General features: G+C 31.8%; 1 protein-coding gene across 3 annotated transcripts in view; it reads left to right on the forward strand.

The window, feature by feature from the left end:
* The window catches only part of LOC148620026 (zinc finger MIZ domain-containing protein 1-like), a 207,526-nt gene that overhangs the window by 109,007 nt on the left and 75,168 nt on the right, over nt 1-23,351 (forward strand). The gene's annotated exons all lie outside the window — the stretch shown is intronic.

Below are 23,351 nucleotides of genomic sequence, written 5' to 3' on the forward strand. Positions count from 1 at the left end.
TTGTTATAAAGAATGAGATTTTGATTGACACATTGTGTGCTGATGTTGAAATTAAAACCTAAGGTGTCAGCAACTTATATCAGTTAACACCACAGCAGAGAAGTTGTTTGAAAATGAAACTCAATTGACTAGAAAATTACCTTGTAATTCAATTCAACTTAGTTTTAAAACAAGAGTTATCTTTCTTGACATTCCTTTCTCAATAAGAGTTGTCTCTCTTTGCATACTCAAATGATTTGTATCATTGATAAATGTTTTGATATTTTGATAAGCCAAATGAAATTGGATAAGTAGTCTTGAAATTAAATGTCAAATGTTAAATCTCATGATGTGGGATCAAAATATTCAGCATTTAATTAGTTTTCCCAAGTGGTTTCTTCACAAAAGAACTTACACCTAATTTATTAGATCCAAATTTTCTGCTGTATTGTGCAATTATATTGAAAGCATGATATATACATTTTCGGATAGATTTTATAACAAAGAGTTATCTAAACTTCAAAAATCACAACAAGTTCTCATATTTAAATTGAAACAGAAAAAAAAAACAGTCCAGAGTTTTTAATCTATTGAAATTTTGACGATTTACTGAATTTGTTAGGATGAAGGAGCCTATTGATTAGCATATTAAAGTTTTAAAATGAAAAATTTAATACTTTAAATGTATTGTTGATTTCACCTGATTTTGACGCTTGACAATGGATCTTAAGATATCTAGTTTGTGAATTTCTTTATTATTCATGTTTCTATTGGTAGCGTGATACTTTAAATATATCCAGCTTTAAATTGATGTGGTTAAAGTCAGGTATGTATAAACCATGTATTGTAAAACCTGTAAAATCAAACCATAAAATTAACAAAAGTTACAGTCAAACCTTTTGTAGCGAGCACCTCAGCAATAACTTGATCCCATCCTCTTCAACTACATTGACTAATGAGGGTTCAGGTGGAGTTAAGCCTCTTGAGCTCAGTCTCGGACTTCTTGTGCTGTGTGGACTAAGAGGGCTTATTTTTGGTCTACTTGATTCAGATAATGGTAGGGCATATGTACTAAAAACGCGGCTGACACCTCCAAATCTTAAAATACAATACTGTTATCTTATCGTCAATCTGGATTTGATGGTTGCAAATATCTGTTTACTGGCTCCCCATAATCATCATCAGTTAACTCGAATTAAAACCATCAAATCCACAATTGTTGCCTCAAAATCTTCAAATGCAATACACTAATCTCTTAAATAACCACCTGTATTCAGCTATAACCTGCTTTATAAGACTATAATTTAAATATTCTTTTACAGTACATTCTATGTAACATCAACCTGTATATAGAGACTACTTGTTTTATATGACCATGATTTTACTCTCGCTTGAAAGGTTACTTAAAGCCAATTTAACTGTATGTCTAAGGCCAACTTAAGATGAGCAATATATCTGTCTGTAGCAAACCCAATTTTTGGCAAAATGCAAACAAAATGGGTTAAACCTGTCAAAACCTATTAACAAGTGAACCAAATAATTTGGAAAGACATCCTTAATTGAACATTATATTTGTCTTATGCCAACCTAATATATGGCAGACACCCTGTCTTAACCAAATTACTTATTAAAAAAAAATTGCCTTAAGGTGGTAGACCTAGGGTAAGGGACATAACTCTTGGAATCAGTGATATGTTTGCATCATATTCAATTGCATAAAAGACAATCAAGCTTTTATTTGAAAAAGATTGAAATAAATTAATCTTACTTAGTTACTTAGATGCTTACATGAGATTGATGTAAAATGGTGAATGCAAACGTTCCAGTGATTTGTTGTGTCCCTTACCCTAGGTCTACCGCCTTAATTCAAACTTAAGACAAATATATCTGTCTTACTAATACCTCAATGCATGTATTTGCCAAAAACCTGTAAAAACTGTCCCAGTGATAGCAAAATATATGTATTAAGCCAACTCTAAATTTACTTGGAAGCTGTGGAAACAAAACATTCAGACATATCTGTTAACACAGGAACATGTCAAAACTAAAAAGAAACAGGCGCCTATTTAAACCAACTCAAATCATGTGTAAACCAGGCACCTACTAAAACCCAATTCTAATCCTGTGTAAACCAAACCTTACTATATAGGAACCTGTCTAAAGCAGCACTTAAGTAACTATAGTCCTGTATGAACCATAGCGTACAGATACCTGTTTTAAGCAACAATGATGGAACTGATTCTTGTCTATATAAAACCATCGAAATTCAAGGAAACTGGACAATTTCTAAAATATAATGTCAACAGAGTTAAATGTTAAGTAGCTGTCTTTGTAAGAATCATGCAAAATCTTAAAAATGTAATACACCCCAAAAAAGGCTACATATTTTTATTTTTGTAATTGAGGTTTTTTTTGTGGGTCTATATGATGAAATGTGTAATTATTCATTCAAATCTGCCTGCTCTTAGGAGATAATCAACATTGAAAGTCCAATAGATTCTATTGTATTTGAGTGTCATTTACAGAGTTACCTCCCTTATTTTTGAATTCTACAGTGCATTCTATACAATTTTTATCTCCTATGACCACGGGTTATATGGAAAACCAAATGTTAATTTCTGTTTATTAAAGTATTTTAAACAAGATATCAAAAATAAAAATATATGGGCTTTCCAACCATGTATCCAATTTTGCATGATTCTTAGCTGGAGTGCTACTTAAATGCCTAAGACACTTGATCAGGAAGGGTATTACTGTAGTGAAAAATGGAAGCGATGGTATCCTATATCATAAGTCAATAGTCATGACGAATCAAAAAGGTTGAACATCTACAACTGTTGTAATATGATATTACATAATAAAGTATACTTGGTTTTAACATACCTAAAGACTTACTCTCTGATGTAGTGTTTCAATTTTTACCAACTTTTTTCCTTGTATGCTCAGTATGGCTGCCCAAATTAAGTGTTGATTTTCTTTCTGACTTGTAGTCATGGATCTGTAGTGATATTTCTGCTCACAAGTAAATTTTCAGATGATGACTAAAAATGGTCTTTACTTTTTTTTTTCTGAAACTTCAAGACTATTTTGGGACCATGAAATGCAGGTCAAGTTTGGTTGCCATGTTGTAATACTAACTACACAGAAGTTGTAGACTTTTTCCACAAAAAAAAATGGAAGTGGGGATATATGTGTAATGGAAATCCGTTCTTGATTTGTACAGGTTGTAAAATAGTCCTTTGTCATTAGAAGGCTATACTTCATTTGGACAAGTTGTAAGGGTTCTGTGCTTATGAGTGATTTGTGTTAAAAAATCTGTAGTTCGACAGGAAAGACTGTAAAAGGATCCTTTGCTGCTGAATGTTCTAAAGAATTTTTTTTTAAATATTTAGTTATATTTTTCTTGACTTGTTGTTAAGCATTCATAGTGTAACATTAAATAGAAAATTGTTTTTGAATTTTTAAAAAAGGGGAATAACTCTCTTTAGAAGAATAAGATATGAAATCACTTCATAAAAAATATTTATAAAAGAAAACAGGGAGAAAATTGAATTCAGCATCAACTTAATTAGTTTTCACAATGCTTTTAGATAATGGAATGAAAAAAATTCTTAATAGAAAATTATTAGCTACTGTTTCATGCCCTTGAGATGATTATTTCAATCAAATATCTGTCTGCTTCACTAAAACCTGATTGACATCTCTGTTTCTACTCTTACGGTAGTATTACCTAATCCTAATATGCCATTTTTGTTGAACAAATATTTCTTTTTCAAATCCCTGACGACAAATGTGAATTTATATCCTAGAAAATGCATGGAATCAAGATGGATGGGGAAACATTCTGTAAAGATTATCGAGAATACTCGGGAGGTATTAAACACATACAAGATCAATGCATACAACTTGGTATTACAATAGGTCTTATGGTATATATCATAAACCAACATGTCCCAGTCGTTCTGCTGGAAACCACTTACATCAAAACTTATTAGGCATGATTACCGGGAAGACATGAATGTTACTCTCTATGGCTTTCCGATTTTCTTCTTTATTGTCCTTTGAGTGACAAATAAACGAAATTAAAGAAAAAGTGTTTTCAATAATCAAGTCTGTGGTATTACCGACTGTGGTATCTTGCACTATCTTCACTATTGATCTCAGTTATACTCATTAAAAGAGATTGATTGATTAAATCGTGTAAATATTGTTGTGATTTCTCTGTTGGTTGTCGATTAGTGAAGGGGTCGTAAACTTGATTAGCTCGGTTTATGAACATCACTTATTCTTGGAAGAATTTAACCTTTCTTTTAGCTCACCTGGCCAAAGGCCATGTGAGCTATTGCCATCACTTGGCATCCATCGTCTTTGTTAACAATTACAAAACTCTTCTCCTCTGAAACTACTTGACTGATTAGAACCAAACATGGTATAAATGTTTATTGGGGTACCTGCATAGAACTGATGTGGGGATTTTTGATTCATCGAAAAACATGGCCGCCATTACTAAAAATTGAACTTAGGGGTCAGACAGTAGTTTTTCACATATATCTCCAAACTGTAAGGTTTAGCTAAATTCTGACATGAGTAAAAGTGTTCAGCATGATGAGATCTATCTCTGGTCAAGTTTTGGTTTTAATCCGTTAAGCCATGTTGGAGTTATTTTTCTTTTTCAACATTTTTTGTAATTTTTAATGTTATTTCTTTCAAAAATCTTCTTCTCTGAAAATACTTGACCAATTGAAACCAAACATGGTATGAATGTTCCTTTGGATATCCTGCATAGAACTGATTTGGGGATTTTTGATCCATCAAAAAATATGGCCACCATTACTAAAAATAGAACATAGGGGTCAAACAGTAGTTTTTCACATATATCTCAAAACTGTTAGGTTTAGCCAAACTCTTTCAATTGCTGAAATGATCCTTATTATAAGGCATTCAAAAGTCTGCAGGGATTAAAGTTGTCAGGCGACTCCTTGTAAAAGTTATTGCCCTTGAAAGGTGAAAAATTATTATTATTTTTTTTTTTTTAGTTTTCAGCCAATATCTTGAAACCTATGATAGATAGAAGGAAACTTTCAATTGCTGAAATGATCCTTATGATAAGTCCTACCAAAGTCTTCTTGAGTCAAAATTGTTGGACATCTTGTTAAATTTATTTCCCTTGAAAGACAAACTTCAACCAGGTGAGCAATTCAGGCTCCAGGGAGCCTCTTGTTTTAGTTTATTTTTTTTTTCTGGACTTTAATTATTTCAATTGGAAATATTAATTTTGTTCTTTTTTTTTAGATAAATAATTTATTGTATATAAAATCTTAAAATAATATCCTTGGTTAAGTAAAATTTCGTTTGTTTGTTTGTTTGTTTTTTTTTTTTGGTTTGTTTGTCTTTTTATCCCATCATTTTAAACGCTTTCTTTCAGTAACCGACATTTTTTAATGAGACAAGCCACAGTTGAGCAATACTAGTTTATTCTGAGTTCTATTAGCATATAATGAAATTTACTAGAATTGATTAGAAAACAGAACACTATCCTCTGTATAAACTTGTCTGGCTGCCGAAGGATACGAGGTTATTTTTCATTTTTCTTTTGTAGGTTTTCAGACAATAGTATCGGTCCTGTTATTTTGTGATTAATAGAGAAAATCTCCAGTAAATGATCGAATTAAGGTGCCTTTGTATTCCTCCCATTATTGTGGTCAGACATTGATCTGATTGCAAAATGTACTGTTGATATGAAGTTTCTTTTCAATTTACCGAATATTGTTTTTTTCTGGACAAAATCATTACTTGATTGTAAATAAGAGAAACCTTATTACACTTTAAAATTAATTGACTTTCACTTTATGGCCATTTTTGGTCATTTCTATAACATCTTCTGTATTTTTGCAATCTCTATTTTTTTATAGTCAATTGTGTTTTCAGTGACCTTGAAATCATGTCTTTTTTTAAACTTTGTTATTGTATACATTGACACAATGATGTAATAGATTGATACATGTAAATTTAAGTTTTTTGTTTTTTTTTTTTTGTTTTTTTTTTTTTTGGAAGGAATCTAACATTTAATTTTTTTTTTTCTGAAACTTCTCATAGAATTGTTACAAAATTTGGTCACCAACATTCTTTTGACATGCACTTTAATTAATGCTTGTTTAATACTATTTATCCTAAAACATTGCTGCGGCTGCTGTTTATAAATCACAGTGGTGAAGTTTGAAATTTCTAAAAGTTTCTCAAACACTAAATAAATATGACCATCCTTACTTAGCTTTTACATGTAAACACTATTGAGTCAAAGGTGTAGTACAACCCCCATATTAGAGTTATTTCCTTTCGAAAGAGGACAAAATGATGTTTTTGCAGTTTTTTCTGGGTTTGTTTTAAACAGCTTTCACCATGTGTATACATACAAAATAGCGATATTTCAACTTAATTAGAACCACAGACATTGAATTGTTTAATACTTTCAATTATATATATATAATATATTGATTAAGTCAGGAGAGACTGATCAAGAGATTATAACAATGATTATCTCCCTTGTGAGTGTCAATCGTGTGGTTTCATTGTCACTGGCATTTTTCCACTGTTCGTAGGAATCCAACTGATTAGGGTCCTAAATACTTATCTTGGCATTTTATAGTTGTTAAGCTTCTTAAGCGTATTGCGATGTTTATATATCTATATTTGACTAGATTAAGGGATTTTAATTTTAGTGTTAACTCTAGCTACAGGTAACCCCAAGGATTTAACAAGATATCTCCCTATTGATTTTGTTTAATGAAAATGAAGATCATTATCTCGAAATTCCTTTAGGATGAAACTCTTACTAGGCACATATATGTAAATGTCTTTTGTTTTTAACGGGCTTGTATTGTGAGGAAAGTTTCAATAAGGTCAATGAAAAAATTTGGTAGGTTTGCTTAGCCATATTTTTTGTTCAATCATTTTGCTTTCTAACCCCATAGCTCAATGGATTTCATTTCTTGCAGCTGACTTTAAAAAAAAACTAACATTCAAGGACAGATATTGATGGACAAAGCCTCTACAGAAGTTAGACCTAAACAAGCATTGCCCTTATTTTATTTTTGGGCAGTTTCTTTGTCAGAAATCTTATGTTCAAGGGAAGGTGATTCTAAAAAATTGGAAATCAAAAAAAACTTTCTTGTCAAAAGCTAAGCTTTTTAACCCCCCCCCCCCTCACTCAACTAAGTTGGTGGTACATTGGAATTACCTGTCTGTACATCACCCGGATTTCATGGCTAATATCTTGGCTTCGAATGGATGGATGGATGGATTTCATGTTTGGTGTGTGGTTTTATATAGATAGGTCATAAAATGTAAGTGATTTTAGTTGCTGTCTGATATCAACCTCCTGTTTTGTGGGACTTTGCCATTTTTTATTCATTATACAGAAGGAGTTCGGGTACACCTTGTACAGTAACATGTGCAACTTCAATATTATTTCCAATGATTTTATACTTGATAAAAATTTTCCGTCAATCAATAATTCAAGATAAGCAGAATACTTTCATTTATTAGCATTATTATTTTAACAGGAAGACAGACAGACAGGCAAAGACAATATTGAGATTAGACAGTGTTATATGACTGACAAAGCCTTACTAAACATTTTGTAATGAGGCTATTGAGTTCAAGACTATAATGACCAGTATCTGCACTGTAAACCCTGCTTTCAGAAAGAGATGGACTCTATTTATCCTTAATGAATAACTATATAATCGAAACATCTCTCTTTCTTATCGTCATACCAATTTCCACACATTAGTGGAAAAAAGTACAAAAAAGCAATAATTTGGTCAGTTCAGTATATCTATCAGCAAATTAACTAAAATATCACCTCACTGATGACTCGATTGCGTCTATAGTCGGAACAGTAAATTGTTCATTGAACTTTTCTGCCATAGCGGATAAAAATATCAGACTATATTGAATGTTACGAACATCGTCAATTACCATTCCTTATTATTTATTGATTGGTCAGAAATGAACAGGATAGAAAACAAGGAAATCTCGTAGGCTTTCAACAATAGTTAATGAAAAGTGAGTCGGTAAAATTCCATGGATTGTCTTCTGCTAATAAAGTGCTTGATTTCCCGCCATAATTGATCAGCAGAAGATCACATATTTGCATTGAGTTCTTTAAACAATTTAGATTGATTAGATATTGTTCCTGACACAGATTCTGTTATAGCATAATTTAGTCAGCAGCAGATTTTTGTTTTATTTGCTCTAAATTAGCCAAACATTTTGTGTTCTTATAGGTATTGACCTAGTTAAATATTTTATTAAAGTTTTGCTTCTTGCAAGTTGCTACCATTGTACATATTCCATTTATTTTTTGTATTCTCAATTTTTGCATGACCTTTGCATCTAACTCAAACAATAACCTGTGCAGTATGTGCAATTTTGCAGGTCATGTGCATTTAGTACCTAGTTATTGATATCAGGTTATCTAACTTTCTTCACAATTGCCCTGCATCCATCTTGAAATAGATTACATCAATTTATCAGGCTGTAATAAACATTGATAGGAAGCAGAAGATACAAGCCCAGGATGTACAACAAGGGCAGATAACTCTCAGATTATATAATTGATATAGAAGTAATTTATTGATGTTAAAGAACTTCTGGCATTTGTAAGAGGTGCAGACAAATACCTCAATAAAAAAGAAACAGACAACTTCTTTCAGATTCACGTCAATTTCAATAAACATATTTTCTCTCGCTTTTTCTGGAAATCAAAACAAAGAAGTAGCATGATTGCCAGACCTGTTATATTGTTTGTTGCCAACTTTCTGTAAATAATTCTGGAACAATTAGGTAGCTAGTTTAATTGCACTCAATTTGGCTCTTTATCGGTTCTGTATATACTTTTGCAATAGACATGATGTACATGTGTGAAAGTAAGGTCAATCTTGCTTTAGTAACAAGCTGGTTCATTCTGCACATTAAGTAGCATCAGATAATGCATGTAATGGCAACATCAACGTCATTGGAACATTTCGCAGAGCATCATAAGTCACCGAAACTGCTCATTGCAATGTCCCTTTATTCTAACTTCAAGGTGACTTTGTTGATTTACTGACCATTATGCACATTTTCCCTATTTTTGCCTTGCTGGATTATGGGCAATTTGGGCATTATCACTTGATTTCATCACTTAATTACTCAGGTCAATTATCAATATGTTTGCATGTTGTAGGTCAATTATCAAACTTTGTGCCTGTTGAAGCAGGCTAATTCTTGGAAGGGTCACAGGTTGCACATTTAAGTATAGGTCTGCCTAAAAATCATGCAAAGGTAGAAAGTAGTTGACTAATGCTCATCTTCTGCACTAAACTTGAAACCCATCAGAATGCCCTTTTGACAATGGTTTTAAAAATAAATGTGAGGTAAGCAGCTATTTGCTGTATAATTTTAGTTAATCTCCACTATGAAAAATAAGGGAAATCTTTTTGCCAAAATTTGTAAACTAAATCTTACTGTAATCACTCCAATATTGTCTTATAATGTATAGCATTTCTAAGGACACAAAAACAAAATGTATATCCAGGTTAAAGAATAACTTTCAAATCTTGCTATGCATATTTAGATGGAGCCATACTTATGTGACCTTAAAAAGAACTTATGCTTGAAGAAAAGTGCCAACCATTACACATATATGATCTAAGTGTATATATATATATTTAGGTTTTTTTTTTTCTATTTTGATATCCTAAAATTTGTAAATAGAAAATAGTGTTGACTAAGGGAATTGTTCCATATTGTATGAATTTCTGTAATTCTGGGTTTAGTACATTTGTACTCCTTTGCTTACTGATGTAGTCTACTTGTTTATAATGTATCATTTTCAATGTCATGTAACATTTCACCATGTGTTTTCTGTTTAGTTCTTCAAAATAAAACTATGTTTTAAACATTTCTTGTAAGGTCACCATTAATCAATGTAAATTTTGCTCTTACGGAAAAAATGTGAAGTCTTCAGAATGCCCTATCACTAAATCTGAAAGTCTTGTTGACATGTTTTTATTTCTAACCTGACACCATGCTGGAAATTACTAATTTAAAGACTTAATTTGACAAGAACCCCAATGGAGGAATCAATTGTATGATTGTTGACAGACAAGCTAAGATTTGTGTACACTAACAAATCTCATCTCTGCTATTATCTTGTAATTAGATTCAGAATGCTGTGAAATGCATACATGCGTTTAGGGGCTCCCCAGAGGGATTTGTGGCAACCCAAAGAATTATTTAGTTTATTGTTTTAAGTTAAATTTTTAAACCTATCAAATTAAGTAAAAACATATTTGTTGCGATTTTACTTCCTGAATTAAAAATAACACATAAAAAACTTAACTGTCTATTAATTTCCTTTTCTCTTGGTCTTTGTTCTTAGTTGTTAATTTAAGCTAGTTGATTGACAGATGATGAGACGCAATAGCAAAAGGGAGATAACTCCAGTGCCTTGTTTTATTGATTGTTTATTGTGGAGATATGATTGTGTGGAAAATAGCTCTCCTGAGTTGGAACTTGATCTAATTTGATTGTGCTTGTCAGCTATCCAAGTTTGTTCTGTGGGGCGATTATCAGTTATTATTATTCGGGGTCACTGAGGGGGGAAATTCGATCAATCTGTTTAAGATTTAATTTGAAAGAAATAAACAGGCACTTGTATAGTTAAAATGACAGTTTACTTTCAGCTGGGGAAAAGGTGAATTTTGTAGTTAGTGATTTAATCATTTTAGTAATTGATTATTTGAGATTTGCTTTAAAATTGTTAGAAATGTGTTTCTTCACTGATGGGTGGCTTCATTGATGAGCCATTGAAAAGGCATTTTATGTAGAATTAAATGTGCTCCTTGGAGATGATGTTACAGCTATTTAAACTGTTAAGGCTTTGTAATTAAACATTTATGTTGCATAAAGGTTACACTTAGCTGAAAGCTTATTCTTCAAGATTACACCATCATGAAAATCATAATTTGTATTTTATAGTAAATTGAAAATGATTAGCTTTACCATAATTTAGAGTCTCAAGGACATAATTGAAACTTATTTATTGATGGTGGGTGGAAAAGGGTGTATACATTATTTTGAAAAAATGGTTTGTTAGAGTTTCGCCTGTCCGTCTGTCTGTCTTTGTTATATAATGATGTCTTTATACATACATAATCTGGGTGTGGTTTCAGTGTCATGTGGGTTACTCTGTTAAATATATTTTTGCTTGTGGGTTGTTTCTTTTGGGAGGATTGGGGGGGGGGGGTATGTGGTATGAGGATTTCTCCATTCTAAGCAATCACAAAGTGATAATTAAATATGAATCTGGTAATAAGGCTTGTTTTTTGATGTAAAGATCAACTTAATAATTTAATTTATGCCCCGAGAAATGTCCACTTGACCTTTGACCTTAGACAGTACCATTGAAGTATCGATGGTTGGCAGGCATGGATCGATGGGCCAGACATACCACCCCCACCCCCCACCCCCCACCCCCCCCCCCAAAAAAAAAAAAAAAAGCATTGATATTTTCTTCTTTTTTTTTTCGCATAAAATCTTGGTTTTTCCCAAATTCACCAAAAAATTTTCTTTAATTCTGTTTATGCCCCCTCCCCAACCTGAGATCCTGTATCTGCCCCTGGTTGGAGAAAAGCAAACTCAATGATAATAGGCAATATATTGGTAGTCTTAGTTTGTTTTTTTTTTTTTTACTTCAAATAGAAGATTTATTGACTAATCAGAGTTTAGTCAACAACAGACAATTTTCCTATATCCATTATTCTGTAATTGTAATGGATAAATGCCATTCCATTGAGCAGAGTAATTCATGGAGTCATATTGATTTCCATCGCTAATAGAGAGACAACACACATTTCAAAAAAGTTTCATGGTAAAGAAGTTTAACATTTTTTTTTTTTTTTCAATTTGTCATTTATTGAGTTGACTAGAATCAATATTGTGTTAGATTCTTATTAACAGATCAGAATTGGATTGATTTTTTTTTTTTTTGTTGAAATGAAAAATGGAAACTCAGAATTGGTATTGAATTAGAGAAAACAATAGCGTCATTAATCATGTTTTAAAAGGCGTTAAATTTCAATTACGATCTTTCTGTAGCTTTAAGTGAACAGGAAAGGACTGATTATTTCTCAACAGATTAATTATTTGTTCTGCTTACTGACAGCTAAGCAGCTTCTTTGCTGTTGTGTAAGGCAAAAAAAAATGCTTTCCATTGATAACATCAAGCTAATTAGGTGTAATAATTATGACAATGTTGATTATATTCTTAATTTGTTACCTGATGGTATAAATAGAAACTATTAAATGTGAAATTGATTTTAGAATTTCATCTTTTATTTATGTAACTCGGCTTTTTAGCTTTATTTCTGTGAAGAATGCATTATTAATACCTTATAAACATAGTTTAGATGCTGTCAATCAGGAAGTTTTTCGCAACAGTTTTATTTTTCTACTTTTCTCACTGAGACATGTTAAACAAATAAAAGCCATTGCAAACGTGCTTTCATACAGTTCTGCTAGTGATCATGAATTTATGACAGCATAGAAGTAGATAAAATAGTAAAACCACAGAAATATAGATGATGCTAAAAATTTCCCATCTTACAACAGAAAATTGGACTGTTGTTTTTTAAGTTTCATCAATGGAGGGTTTAGGTCTGTCTGTCTGCCATATTTGTGTTCAAATTTGACTTTTTCTGCTTGAAAAATTACATTGCCATTTAATTTGGCACATTTATAAGAGGCACCCTGAAATGAGGTTGGAAATATGTCATTTTAAAATTTGACCCACTTAGAACATCACATGAGTGCTACTTATTTAGAAGGGAATTAAATTGGTTCTAGATATTTCTTATTCAAAATGTCGGGTTTTGCTTTTTTAGCTCGCCTGGCCAGAGGCCATGTGAGCTATTGCCATCACTTGGCGTTCGTCATCATTAACAATTTTTCAAAACTCGTCTCCTCTGAAACTACTCGACCAATTGGAATCAAACTTTTTATGAATGTTCCTTTGGGTATCCTGCATAGAACTGTTGTGGGGATTTTTGATCCGTCGAAAAACATGGCCACTGTTACTAAAAATAGAAGATAGGGGTCAGACAATAGTTTTTTGCATATATCTCCAAAACGGTTAGATTAAGTTCAATCCTGACTGGGTAAAAGTGTTGAGCACGATGAGATCTATATGCAGTCACATTTTCATTTTAATATATTTAGCTATGTTGGAGTTATTGCCCTTTTTCAAAGTTTTTTGCTATTTTTAATGTTATTTCTTTCAAAAATCTTCTCCTAACACTATTTTACCAATTTAAACAAAACTTGGTATAAGTGTTTCTTGGGGTATCCTGCATAGAATTGAGTTTTTTGATCCGTCGAAAAACATGGCCACTGTTACTAAGAATAGAACATAGGGGTCAGACAGTAGTTCTTCGCATATATCTCCAAAACTGTTAGGTTTAGCCAGATTCTTTCAATGGCTGAAATGATCCTTATTTTTAGGACTACAAAAGTCTTTAGGCATAAAATTTGTCAGACGCTTTCTTATAAAAGTTATTGCCCTTGACAGGGGAAAATGACAGGGTTTTCTTTTCTTTTTTTACAGTTTTCAGCCGATTTTAGTGTCATTTACAGAGTTATCTCCCTTAATTTTGAATTCAACAATACAGTCTATATAATTTTTTTTCTCCTATGAACAAGGATTACATGACAAGCCACATGTTACTTTCTGTTTACTATGACACAAAACATCAAAAATAAAAATATGTAGGCTTTCCAACCATGAATCACATCTTGCATGATTCTTATGTGGAGTGCTACTTAACTGTTAACCAATATATTTTTTTTCAATTAAAGATTCTAATTATTTTTGTAGCTAACATTCTGTTTAACATGTATTTTCTAAGGATGGGGCACATTTGCAGCAATTTGTTTCCACAATTTTTCTTACTTGGAATTGAAATTAGTGAAAATAAGTCCCCCACAAAATATGGGTCGTTTACGTTAGGTTGATGATATGAACTGCAAAACCACAAAACAGAAATAAACACTTGAACTTTAAATACATGACAGTATAGAATTTTTTATGAAGTCGTTGTTTAACCTTACTTAAAATTATTCTGTTTTACCATTTAATGTAACCATAAATTGATCGATTCATGAAAGTTTTGATAAGGCACTGTTTTCTCCCTTATATACAGATGTTAGAACCAGGAGGTTTATTATTTTCCTATTGACAAGTGGAATGGAGAAATCAATCGAGACTTGCAAAAACCTTTGTCGTTAATGTTATTATGTTTTTTGTTCCGTCCCTGATTTGGTATTTAATGTTAGCCCCCATTAAGTTTGCTATTCTAATCATATTGCCTCTAGAAGCGATTATTCTTGTAATGATTGTCTTCCTAATAGGATAAGGCAGCAGTTTTCCCCTTGGATTAATCACATCAAATATATTGTATTCATAATGACGGAAATGAAAACATCTTAGGAGTAGCTCAGCGGAAAAATCTAGAATTGATTTAAATTGATTTACACAAAGGCAGTTAGTCGCTGTTGTGCACTTTCTGTCAGTGTTCGACAATATTTTCCATAAATTGAAACCTTAAGACCATTTATTTAGATTTTCTGATTCTATATTGTATCCAATTGATCGGGCCTTGAAATGTTGTCACAGATTTAAAAGATATTTATTTGTAGTATGAAATGAAATTATTGTCATATGCCTCTAATATACTTCATATTTAGAGCATTATGGAGAAAAGAATTTCACGATTTGCGTCACAAGCTTAGGTTGAAATTTACATCTTTTGGCGAGAGATGTTAAACTTTGTTATTGGTGACATTTAAATTCAAAGGAAATCTGATAGTTACTTGAAATCAAAAAAAGGATAAAGATTTAATTAAATTGAAAACAGTGACTTCGCTTTTTCATTGCTTCCAATTTATGACATGAATAGTTTCTGAAATATTTTCAGTCAACCACGTCATTAAATTTTTTGTTTATGATGTTTATTCAGATGTTTTGATGAGGTAAGAACAAGAGTTTTAGTGGTTTCTATGGTAACAAATACCCTATTGTAGGTTTATTTACTGGTATAAAATTTTGGGATTTTGAGGCAATAAAGTATACAAAAACTTTCGCCGTTATTTATTTTGGCCAATAATAAGTGGTGCACTCAGTATTAAAGCCCAATGTAAATTTTTTACAAAAATTTTTTAGGGGTTTTCAGAGAGTCGGCTTAAATACACCGAAATGAGCTCAACATGAAAATTTCATGCTATATAGTACAAATGTACTTTGGCTAAAGCATTTCAGAAATTCAAAGTGATGACAAAGATTGTTATAGAACCATAATTTTATTACTTATTATATGCAAGGGATGTTTTCCTTATGATTTTTCTCCAAATTCACTTTTGCAGTCACAGTAAAATGATATTATTATATCAGAACTCCAAGCATGAATGCCAAGGTGTTTCAGAGTTTGGGTAAGATGAACCAACCCCCTTTTCTTGAGGTAAAAATGTGTTTGAAATTGTTTAAAACCAGCTTAAAATATGGAACCTATTGCTCAGATCAGGAAATTTCTGGCTATGGGCCTGAGTACCAGTAGTTATCTGGTATATGCTTCTTTGTTTGTTTAAAACTATTTAAAATTTTGTCTCTTATCTCCCCTCTCCCCTTTTCTGGATATGGTTCTTACTACTGTTTAGTCTTCCTTGTTTGTTCGTAAAATATCAATTAATGAGCCATATGTTAGTAACTGGTTTCATCCATCCAGCTGCAGTAATAAATACTGTAGTTGCAAGAGTTATGGCACTTGATTAAGACAAAAAAAACACTGATGAACCATAAAATAACCTTGTAAAAGTGATAAAAATCTCATAGATATTACAGTAAGAGTTATTTTCCTGGCTCTTAATTTGGCACATTAGCACAAAAGCCTTGTTAATAAGTGGAATCTTTAGTTTAACATTACATAATTATAACATCTTGTGTCTGTCATTAACAATAAATCAGATGTTTATCTACACCAAACATCTCCCTTATTGTTCCTCAAGTGTAAAGAATGCACATTCTTGGAATGCAGTGCAGTAACAATTGCAAGAACTGCTGCACAATTCTTGACAGTGCAAATGATTTATATTGTTGCAAAAATGCCCTGATTTCTACTTATTTTTTAGGAGTTGTTGCATATAATCTGTGTCGATAAAAATTACACATGATCACCCACTTAGTGAAATATTGTCAGATCAAATCTAGATGATGCTGATTGAAAGCATGAATTGGGCTAATCGGACATATACATTGTAGTATTTTCACTATTGTTAATTCTTATGCTAAATCATTATGTCTGCCCCACTTTAGTGGGATGACATTTTGTTTTCACCCTGTCCATCTGTCTATCACACTTTTGTAAGCCCAACTCTTCAAAACTTTTGCACCAAATTGCATGACACTATTTTTTTTTTTTTTTTTTTTTTTTTTGCACATTAAAGGAATTTATGATCCAGGAATTTTGTTGGAGTTATACCTTTTTTAACTTTGGAACTGGAGAGGGGGTCATAGGTCATATGTCAAGGTTACATAATTTGCACTAGGAGTGTCCAAAAACAAGTAAATTTACATTCTAAATCAACTTAGTCATTTTACTACTGTTAACTCATTCATTTATAAACAAAATGTCAAAAAGTTAATTATAAGGTTATTTTATTGACAAACCATTGAAGAGAAATTGCCAATCACTTTTCAACTGTTTTTTTTCTTCCTGGAAATAATTACATAGATTTTTTATTGTTGTCAGGTGACAGTTTAGACTGAATAGAATATTTCTAGGATTATATTGATAACTCCTACTGTATTCCGTTACAAAGTTTATTTTTAACCACCAATTTCTAACGATTGATCTCTTTCAATTAACGTCATCGATGGTTTTCTTGCCTACGACTTGTTATCTGTAGGTGGCACTGCTGTGGTAAAAGTTAGCATGATTTTCCTAAAATAGTGGAAAGTATTCATGTTAAATTTACATTCAAACTGCCATCAGAATAAGCAAAGATCGTGGATAATTTTAGTCGATTTCTTTGCTTACTGAATGCTAATTATATACTATCAAATGTCAATTACCATAGAGAGGATTCAACAATGAAACTTTCAACATGCTTTTACTTAAATACTATTTGAATTCATTATATATTATCTGAATAATACTTGGACCTAATTTTTTGTTCCTTCCCATTAACAAAATGTTTTGTACTTGACTGTGATAGTTTTCTCTGTTATTGTCCCCTTTCAGCAAATGACTTAGGTTTGCACTCTGTCTGTCCGTCTGTCCATCAGTCTGTCAGTCCGTCAGTCACACTTGGTTTTCCGGACTTTTTTTTGTAATGCCTCATCCAATTGATTTCATATTTGGTATATAGTCTTATAATGACAAGTTACAAGTTAAGTTGGAATGACATTATGGTTGAATGATTTTTACGGAAGTTATGGCCCTTGGACATAGAAAATTTCATGAAATTTTATGTTTTCTGGACTTTTTTTTTGTAATACCTCATCCAATTGATTTCATATTTGGTATATAGTCTTATCATGACAAGTTACAAGTTAAGGTCGAATGATGTTACGGTTGAATGATTTTTACAGAAGTTGTGTCCCTTGGACATAGAAAATTTCATAAAATTTTATGTTTTCCAGACTTTTCTTTGTAATGCCTCATCCAAATGATTTCATATTCGTTAGCTAGTCTTATCATGACAAGTTACAAATTAAATTATAATATTATTGTGGCAAAATGGTTTATATGGAACTTCTGGCCCTTTGACATAGAAAATTACATAAAATTTTATGTTTCCTCGTTTTGATGCAAATTGCTGCTGTCATTCTAGAGTTATTTGCCCTTTAATTCATAATAACGAAGTTTTTTTCAACTTTCCAGGTGATAGAAATGTCTTTATGCAGTTTTCTGTAATGCAAAAATGTTATTATCTACTGTAAAATGAAGCTCAGGTTTGATTTTGATGGAATTTGCTTTTGCTGTTCAAGAGTTATTTTCTCTTGATTGTTAAAAAATAACACCATCCATTGTTAGTTCACATATATAAAAAAAATCTCATAAAGGCAATGAGGCCGAAAGGGGACACTGTATTGCATCAGCAATACTGTCAGAATGCTTGTTAAAATTGGTTCAAACTTTTTTAGGATAACTTATCCTTACTGTCTCAGGGATAACTATTGTTATCAGGGTAGTGTGCTGGCCTCTAGTTAGAGTCATGAGGTCAATCCCTATCTGAGTCCCACCAAACTTTAAAATTAGTCGTCACTGCTTCTCCACCAAGCTTGCGGTATTTAAGGGCAAAGAGTGACGACTGGTTTGCTCAGAGTCAAAATAATCTTTCCAGTGGAGAGCTGAGTCCCACCAAACTTTAAAATTAGTCGTCACTGCTTCTCCGCCAGGCTTGCAGTATTTAAGGGCAAAGAGTGACGACTGGTTGGCTCAGAGTCAAAATAATCTTTCCAGGGGAGATGGCATGCTTACCTGTTGCTTCTATGAGCTAGCACAATAAAAATCTTGCTCAGTCTGTTGGACCAGTACAAAACAGGATCTGTTTGATTGGTCATTTGTTCTTGTCCTGAAATGCATGAATAATCTGCCATATGAAATTAAACCATTATTAATTAATCAATCATACTCTGGATGCATCAAGTGGTTACATCAATTTTTTGTTATTTCAAGGCATGAACATATTTTACTGTTTATTCATAAACTGTTTTTGTGCTGCTTGGTATAAAATACTAATCAATATATCAATCAATCAATCAATAAACATTTGTTCACTCACTAGACAGGGAGTGTGCTGGCAGTGTTCAATGCCCACCCCCACCCCCACCCCACACAAACACACACTTCATAAACAAATCCTTCACTTGAAAAGAAAAATTGCTGTAATTTATGTAATAATTTGTCATAATTTTGACCAACTGTGTTGAAGGAGTAAAATAAAAAAAAACTTTTAATACTGCTTAATGTAAGCCCTTAATTCTTCCCCAAAAAAATTCAGTACAGTGGAAAATTTTTATGTTTAAACAACACACCTTAAAAGCCATCTGCAATTGTGCAGTTCCTCTTCAATCATTTAACAAAAGCATCATTGTACCCATTTCAAACCTAAGTAATGTGCATATTTGGGTACAAATAAAAAAAAAGGACATGACTTCTCTGTACTATGCTTCATTGATGATTTTTCTTGTCAAGGACAATATTTTTTACCTGAATTAACTTTGAAATTGATATAAATTTGATCAGGTGTTTAAACCTAACCAGGTAAAACTAATACATATGAATGTTGGTACAGTATTTGACAGTTTCATAGTTACACCCTTACCGAAGCACATAAATCCTACTGATAAACATATAAGGTCTTAAAGACGTAGATCTTAACCTTAGATAAGTTTGAATCTGTTCAAGTGCAAATAGATTAATTTTACAGAGTTAGTTCCCTTGACTAAAACAGACATTTGTTGCAAGTGTGATATATCACTGTCCAATTTTTAAAGGGTTTTTTTTCTATTTTTTCTATTTTAAGATTTAGTAACAAAGATTGTGAATTTTGTTATATGCAGATCTAGAGGGTAATGGGTCTTGGGCATGCCCCCTCCTTATGCTCTAAAAGTTTTGTAATATAATAAAAATTGAAATCACAGAAGTTTCCCACCCCCCCTTTTACTTTACTGAATTTCTTGATTCTTAGCTGGAGATGATGGAACTTAGGGGATTTACTAGTGAATTAACACTTGTACTAGATTGTGATGTTCTTTGGATCACATTTCACTCCATCAGACACTGTTAATCAGCCGATAATTGATACAGTATCTATATACAATGATTAACAAATAAAAACCTTCTCAAATTACTGTTACCGTAACTAATAATGAAACAAAAGGATAATATTGATGAGGTCGTCATTGATAGAATGAGTCCTTTTACATTCATATAAAGTCAATAATTTGTACACGATTGAATCTTTTCCATATCATCTCTGGGAAAAAGCCGATACTTGATACTTCGTAGGAAGTGAACAATGATTAGTAATTAATCAATCTTAAGGCCAGCTCTATCAATTATTTAAACAATGGTTGTTGAACTGGTTTGTTATTTGTAATTACAGATCTAAATCTAATGGTTTGCTTCATAATTAGGCCACATCAATTCTATTTTCAGGTTCTTATCTCTCTTTGCTATTTAAGTATGATTTGACTGGCAAAACTTAGTTCATATTTCTCTAATAGGAATGATTCATTAACTTTTTTTGTCTTGTTCTTGACTTGAATATATGAGAAATATTTTTTCTGAAAATATTCCCTCTCAACCCCCCTCCTTTTCCCTTTTAATTTTTCAAGATTTTTTAGAATCTAACAATCAGTAGGAAATGACCTAATAACTTGACTATTTAAGTAAAGTTTTAAATAATTCAGTAAAATGAGCTATAACAGTAAATTTCTTTCTGGATTTATGCAATTTAATTTCAGAAGATCCACAAGGAAATTGGAAAATAATTTGACATTTGAATATTTGACCTAAAACCAGAAATACAAACCTGAGATCAGATTAATCAGATTACCACTCTCTTCCCAAGTTCATAGGTCATAGTTCAATGATGTTCAGTTTGTACTCTCTTCCTAAGTTCATAGGCCAAAGTTAAGGATATTCAGTAATAGTTCTGTTACTGAAAATCTTTATCCATATGTTATATTCTATTTAGGTCACAATTCTAGGAATGAAAATGATACTTTAAAAATTTAAAGAATACACAAATCTATGATCAGCCTTGTTATATGGGGAATCAAAAGATGTTTATTTCTTTGAACTACAGATATTTGTACCAGAAAATCAGAATTATGAACTTTAGTCTGACTATCAATATATTAACTGTCCCTATAGGGCTGTATGAAGTGTTTGTGAACTAGTCAACTGAGATGAAAGTTATGTTCTTTTCAGTAATTACTGGAAAAGCCATCAGTTTTCTTTTTCTTGTAAGTAAACTCAATACATTGCTTACCCATGAGACTTATCATGTCTTTATTTTGTTCTGGATGATGAAGACAGTGTATCAGGAAAGTAGACTTAGATTTAAATGATATATTATAGACCCTAGCCAATTATAGTGGTTCCATTTTCTATTCCATCCCATGAGACCAGCCGTTACAGAGACAATTACAAGGATTGTCTCCCTTTCCATGGCAGTCCTATTCGCTGCGTCCCGTCAATTCCATCGGATATTGACGGAGTAATTATGTCTGATACCCTGTTTATTTGTTAATCAATACCAAAGCTTATTAGGTGATATTGTTTGCACTAGAATCTTCATTTAGCCAGATGAGTAATACACCATTGTGAATTAGGGAATAGTGTAAACTGTGGTATGGTGGGTTGGAATAGAATTATTAATCTGCTAATTAACTACAGTTTCGTATTATTTTGTAATGTACATTGGATAATTTAGGATTTTTATTATTTAATGAATTTGAAATAGAAGTCGAAGGTTTCGCTCAAACTTACGAAAACAATAGAACAATCCTAAAATATCATGGTTAAATTTTAAATTGTTAGCCTTCAAATAAAAACAACAACACTTCTTAAGTATTGTAGAAGTAAAGCAACCATGAAGTTTTTTTTTTCTTGTCAAAACATAACACTGCTGAACCAGACCTTTTCACCATTCCACATTTAACAGTAATCCATAAATTAGATGCAACAACAGATTACTAAATCACCTGTAATTCTGGCTGATATTTCTATTCAAATCTATCAATTAAGAATTGTTATTCAATTTTTTCAGAGTTCTTTTTCATTAAAAGTCAAAGAAAACAAGGGATGAAATTAATATTGCTTTTTGAGTTCAATTATTATAAAATGCTAGCTACAATGTAGCAATACAAGAACACAAAGACATTAAGGGCTTTGAGCACTGATTAAAGAGAATCAATGCTGATATTAACAGCAAAGAAACAAAACAATTAAATTGAAAGCTTCCCTTCGTTACAGAAGCTTAGATTATTACCTTGTTGACTTATTTATTTTAATATAGGAGAAATCTATTTTCTATTGATTCTTTGGAAAGGGAATCAGCTGGTTTTAGACTTCAATAACGATGTTGACCAAACAATCATATTGTTTCCATGTATGCAAGATTTGTATCTGATTTTAACCAAGGGTGACGTCAAAGAAATATCGTTTTTAAGAGAACTATAAGGAACAATACATTAATTAAGAAATGTATTGGTTTATATATATCTTGACTGTAATGTGATCTTGTTTGTGTCTCGTAGTAAAGATATTGTTTGAAGAAAAATAGCTACAGCGAAACCTGTCTAAAATAAACCCCTGTTTGACTAAAAAAAATGTATTGGTTTAGGCAGGAGTTTGGTTTAAGGAGGTAGACCTAGGGTAAGGGACATAACTCTTAAAATCAGTAATATGTTTTGTATCATATTCAATTTTACCAAAGCCTATCAAACTTTCATTTGAAACAGAATGAAATAAATCCAAGTTACTTTGATGCTTACATGAAATTGATGTCAAATGCTGAATACAAGCATTCCAATGATTTGTAAGAGTCGTGCCCCTTATCCTAGGTCTTCATCCTTAAACAGGGTCAAAGTACAGTGAAATTAATACAAAGGACCTTCAGAAGGTGTCTGGTTTAGACAGGCTAATGGTTTATTCAGGGTTCAGTAAAGACAGGTTTAGCTGTATAAATACTGATTAGGAAACTATATACTGTTTATTTTGTAATGAATATGTCTACAAAATTCCTTTGAAAAAATTTTTTTGCCACTTTGAGAAAACATTCCACTTTTGACAAGGGAAAATATCCTTAACTTGAGTTTAATTAATCCTATTGCAATTACAACACATTTGCATTTATTTCAATAGAAGAAACATTGCAATGATTTCTGAATTTACAGCAATATTAATTAAGAAATTGCTGTGGGCATTGATTATTCTCATGTTACAATATAATTGGCTGAGAACCACAAAGTGGAAAAATTATATTTCCAGAGGGTTCATATCATACTAAACAATTATTCAAAGTTTCATGATGATCTGACGTAATTTTTTACCAAACATTATGTCTAAGGCGCAGTGAACAGACGATCAGACCTGTAGACTGACAATATGTCCCAAATTATGTGGCAGAGCAAGTTCATAATATTGACTGACATCAAGAGAAAGAGTTGTTTTTTTGCAGCTTGATCCTAAATCTGTTGTTTCATAATTTATAATTTCTATATTGCATCATGTATGATTGTTTTGCCTTGAGAGGACTGC

Source organism: Perna viridis, chromosome 4, assembly GCF_037379345.1.
Source record: "Perna viridis isolate PV_CMFRI_1.1 ecotype Kerala chromosome 4, ASM3737934v1, whole genome shotgun sequence".
Lineage (NCBI taxonomy): Eukaryota > Metazoa > Mollusca > Bivalvia > Mytilida > Mytilidae > Perna > Perna viridis.